We start from the raw sequence: 5,773 nt of genomic DNA on the forward strand, positions 1-5,773 counted from the left end.
GATCATGTTCTGTAGGACTTGGGCTATAAAACTCATGAACACACTCACCCACACACAGGATAAACATGTACATATGATGCCCACTAGTGTGTGACATGCACACATATGATGAATGCACCGAACTCCATAATATCAGTAAAGTAGGGAATCCATGATGCTAGGTGGAGTCTAGCAAAGACCCCACACACCCATCAAACCACCAAATACCAGTATGGTACTGATGTCTGACTCCCATCCTGTAAGGAACCTGCCATCCTGTAACTGGGCTATTTTTGGTTCCTTCATCTTCACAAACTTGGTTAAAATGTTAGAGTTGTCAAACTGGGAGTTAGGGTCCAGCATGTAGATCAGCTGTCAGAGGTCAGGTGATTTGGCTACAATTTGGGTGAGAAATTGTACCAGGGAATTCTGGTACACCCTCTCCTCTTCTTCTCCCTGTCCTCATCATCACTCTTGTGGGTGGGCCTGGAGCACAAAGAAGGTAAAATGGAATAAGCCTCCTCCTTAGTGGAAAACCTTGTCAATCCTTAATTTGACCTGACTCTCTGAGGGAATGCAGCACATTTTTTCCTACTAGGTCTCCTCATTCATTGGTTCACTCATTTTTCCAATGAATGATTGAATTCATCCATTCTTCCTTGTCTCTCTCTCTTCTTTCTTCCCTTCTTCCATTTCCCCCTTGATTGTAGAAATTTGAGCAGCAGGGCTGCATCCCCATGGGGCCGCCTTGTAAGGTTATGCTCCGAAATAACAACACAAAACTATTCATTTCAACACTGCCTGCCCCATTATTTTCAGCCTCTTAACCCATGTCTAATAATGTATGTTGCAGCACGAGGTGCGCTTAGAAGGAAAGATTTAGCATGTCTGACCTGGTGGCTGGCTGTATCGCCATCTGCCTCAGAGTGCAGAGCTACCATTTCTGCCCATGGGAGAGGTGCATGGCATCTCTAAGCTCAATTCCTATTCCTCCCAGCATTCTCTTATGTTTATTCCGCCCACCTATGTTCTAACCTTTCAGGCCAAACAGTTTCTTTATTTAATTAACCAATGACCTATACTCCATCGTTACTCCTATTTCTGTTTAAACAAGAACGGAATCTTTAACTTTCACATAGCAAAATTACATATAACAAAACAGTTATCAAGCAAGAATTACAGTTACAATATTTATATCTATTTTATCTTTTATCATAACAATGGAAAACTATAACTATCAACTCATCAGAGACTCCAGAATAATACAGTGTTACCTAAGCAAACAAAAAGTAAGCCATTTTCAAACTCTAGAAATGACAGAGACATCTCGCTGCCTGGACAGTCACCCAAAGTTCCTCTGTACCATTGGTGTTTCCATCCTCAGCATACAGGCCCATAGTTTCCAGCAGACATTTCCATAAAGCAGGAAATTTCAAAGGCAGTCACTATCTGCTTGTCTTGAAGAATGTTTTGCTGACCCTTTCCTGAATCAGGAACACGAAAAGATCATCTCACCTTTAGGCAAGTTCAGTAGTCCTCTCTCTGAGTGTTTTCTGTGTACAGTTTATGCAACAATCCAGGCAAGAGCAGTTTCTTCCCCAAATGGCTATCAAACTCCATAAGGATCCTCTTTGATGCCCATCTTCTTCCTGAAGTAGACATGTGCTGCCAAGAGTAGAGTGTCTCACTGTCATGAAAAACCCTAAGGTACTAAAACATTAAATAGCCTATTTTGTAGTCTAGAGAGATATGAATAATGCCTATCTAACTGAAATATATATATATCTATGTAGCTAGAAAATCTAACTAACATGACTACAAACTTGACTATTATTAATGATTATCCATTAATAACGTATATACATTATATTTTTAAATGAACTACACAATCACAATACCTTAATTGAGATAAAAAATGCATATACATATAACAAAATTGACCTAAAATCTCTATCAGTAAAGCAAAATCTATACTAATGCAAATATTCATATCTATATCACATCCCACTTTAAATGTAAAAGAACGTTTATAAGCCATATTTGGGAATGTGGGTGCAGTTTTTTTCTCTCCAAAATGCTTCCTGCTGAATGGTGGCATCGTTATTGATTTATCTCAGTTGGCAGTTGAGCGAAACAATTTTTTAAAGGTGTTCACAGCAACCTTTAAGTAGGGCGTGGTCCATCCTACCATATTAGGATAGAGGCATCCACAGACTATCACCCTCTTTGAAAACAAAATAGAAACTCCTTTCCAAAGCATCATGTCCTTAGATCCAAATTTCAAAGTCAAGGCATTTTCAAAATATCTATGTTGGATTATTTCAGCAGCTTTTATAAAGAAACATCTTTTAGCAGCTATTGCTACTGCCTCAAAATTCAAATGATTCAAAAAGAGCATAATAGCATACAATATCAAAATTCGCTGTGAATTTTCCATCTTTGTGCGCTTCAATTTAACCTCTATTTTGTTTATTTTTCCTTTTTATTTTTTGCCTTTTGAGACAGGTTCTCTGTATCTTTGACCTGGAATAACTCTGTATACCTGTCTGTCCTTGAAGTCTCAGAGATCTGCCTCTCTCTGCCTTTCAGGCATTGTGATTAAAGGTGTATGCTACTACACATTGAACTCACAAAGATCTGTTTGTCTCTGCCTTCAAGGCACTGGGATTAAAGGTGTGTCCTACCTCACCTTGAAGGTACAGAGGTCAATCTCCCTCTGCCTCCCATGTGTTGGGTTTACAGGTGTGTACTACCACACCCAACAACTCTCTTCCTTTTTTTAACTTTAAGAACTTCAAATTTTAGCCTGCACATATTTTTAACACACTGTAAATCATTTAAAAATTTTCTTTGTCTTTGAATCTCTCTTTGCTCTATTTCTCTCTCTGTTTTTCTGACCACATGAGTCTTTCATTTACCAAGCAATCTCAGTAGGACTAAAGCCGTGGCTTTGCTGGCCAGATGTAGCCCATTCCTTAGCTTTCTGCCATTCCAACCTTGTGGCTGAGGTACCGAACAGAGCCGCATTCAGTGCCACAAGTCTACAGTGTTTCAAGGTCCTTGCCATCAAAGAGGCTGCAACAGACAACACTCAAGCCCTCTTTCTGTAGCTGGCCCTCCTTCCTCAAACAGTCAGAGTTTGCCCAGGCAGGATGGCCCAGAAAGCCGGCATTTTAAAACAACACAGTTTTTTTTTTTCCTGCTACTGCTGAAAACATACAAGCATTCAGTTGGCTTTTATCAACACCATTTAAATGTTTTGTGGCAGGACCTCTTAAGGGCTGCAGGGTTTTGCAGCTGAAGCTGAGTCAGCAAGCCTCTTTTAGATGAGAGCCCTTGCTTTCTTCTAGCAAGCAGAGCAGACCTAGTAATCGCTGCTACCAAGAAAACATGCTTTACTCTTTCCCAAGCTTTCTCAGGCTTTCAGTGGATTCAATTGTTTACAAGGTTGCAAGCCATTCTGTAGTTATTTGAGCAGCAAGGCTGTGTCCCCAGCACCACGGCCGCATGAAGGTTATGCCTGAAATAAATACACAAAAACTGTATTCTTTTAAACACTGCTGGCCTATTAGATTCAGCATTTTAACCCATTTCTAATAATCAGTGTAGTATAACGAGGTGCACTTACCAGGAAAAATTCAGCATGTCTGACATGGTGGCTGGCTGCATCGACATCTGCCTCAGAGAGCAGAGCTATGGCATCTGCCGGGGAGAGGGGAGCATGGCTTCTCTGAGCTCACTACCTCTTCCTCCCGGCATTCTATTTTGTTTACTCCACCTACCTATGTTCTAACCTATCAGCTGAAGCGGATTCTTTCTTTAATTAATCAATAAACTTCTTCTGTCACTTTATCCTTTCAACAGCTTGCCCATATAAATCTCCCATGTGTCTTCTGTTTTATAATCTTTCATTTGTAAAGAACTTGCACTCTCAGGGGAGGATTTTTCTGACATCTCTGTGGATGGAGATCATATGAGGAAGATCAGATGAGCAACCATGACAACTCTAATGCTGTAGAGTTAGGTGGACCAGAGATTGATGGCTGACATTCCTGTGCTATGCATCAGATGCCCCTGAACTCTGGCCCTGTTGACAGACAGGCAGACATCAAGTTGGTCACACATACTTAACTCATTCGGGTTCACAGATACTGTAAATGGAGTTTTAATTCTTCTCCTAAACTAATAAAAAAACCAAGATTAGGAGAAGAGAAGAGCCTGAAGTAAGGCCTCAAAATGGGTCATTTTGCAAAGGAAAGGTTACCTGCCTCCATGTATGCTGTCTCCCTTTCTTAGTCAAATCCATCCTTCCAGTGTCTAGCTAACAGCTAACCATAGGATTGAACCCAACTGCCTTTGATTTCTGAAATAAGTGCTGTCCCCTTAAGGTCTCATAACAGCACAGGAAGGTTTGTAAGACTGTCCCAGCAACAATTTAAAGCAATTCTAGGACACAAAAGATGCAGCAAATTTGGTTAATTGGTAATATAGATCGTTCTGATGGGACAAAATAGTTTAGAATTAAAAAAAAACAGATTGGTGTACACACGATGAATTTATGTGATATGGCACACACAGGCTTCTTGTTCTGAATACTTCATGCTCAGTGGGTTTTGGAGATTGTCGTGACTCTGAACCTAGCTGGAGGCTTTGGGGCCTTGAAAGGACAAGACTTAATATTTCAGGACATCCTTGTACTTGGTGCCCACTGTTTACTGATTTCCTTACAGAGAATGAGCAGCCATCTACTCCTGCTGCCATGCCTTCCCCACATGAACAGAGAGAAGACCCTATACACACAGGTCGCTTGTATCACATGTGAAGGCATAAGTCACAAACAAACTCCCACAGCAGTTTAGAATTGTGATTAATAGAATGATTAGTTCTTGAAAGGGGAAAAACTTAGAGATCACAATCCCTTACAAAAGCCCTCTGCAGGATCAGAAAAGGAGCCTAGTAGCCGGAAGGGAAGCTCAAGCAAGAGATCAAGCTGAAGGTAGAAGATGCTTTTTAAAAGAGAGAGAGACCACAACTCAATGGGCTGGTATCTCAGTGGCTATTCAGGAAACATCACAGAGAAAGGATCTGCTTCATGCATGAGAGTCACCGATGATTTCCCTTTAAGAAAAAAACCCATCAAAACTCCCAATAACATCATCAGCATTCAACAACATGTCTATGATTTCTTTGCCTTGCCTTTGATTGTGCAGTAAATAATGCTGATAGTTAATCTGTGCAATTAATGCAAATTTCCTTGTAACTGACTAGACTGAATTGACAGGTTATCTTAAACACAGCAGGGAGTCACTCTACGATGGAACTGGTTCATCATCACCTGTGTGACAGTGACATAATTAAGATCTTTCCTTTGTCTATAAATCTCATTATGTTCAACATGATATGTTGTCATACAGATTTCTTAGGGTTTTGTCCCACTGGTGGTTTCCTTGGTATGCTTACATAATTTTTGCCAGATCCAATCAGTTTTGCCATGCACTCTCAGCTCCACGTCATTGTGTTCCCCTTATGTTCCAGTCCAGGCATTTTAGACCTCTTGTAACTGTTGTAAGAGGATCTCATGTTCCACCTAAATGATTTAGGGTTTTATTTAGGCTGGGTTTTATCTTCCATCACTGACTTCATTGACTTTCCTTGGGCGTAATTCCTGGGACACTGAGCCTAACTCCTGGGGGATTCCTCCAGTTATTTCTCCCTTCTTAGAGAGTTTACACTCTCACTATTACTGTGAGAGTGTTTCTGTAGCAAATATTCTTCTCAAGATGAGAAGAAACTT

The sequence above is a fragment of the Microtus pennsylvanicus genome (genome assembly GCF_037038515.1).
Source record: "Microtus pennsylvanicus isolate mMicPen1 chromosome Y unlocalized genomic scaffold, mMicPen1.hap1 SUPER_Y_unloc_2, whole genome shotgun sequence".
NCBI classification, from domain to species: Eukaryota; Metazoa; Chordata; class Mammalia; order Rodentia; family Cricetidae; genus Microtus; species Microtus pennsylvanicus.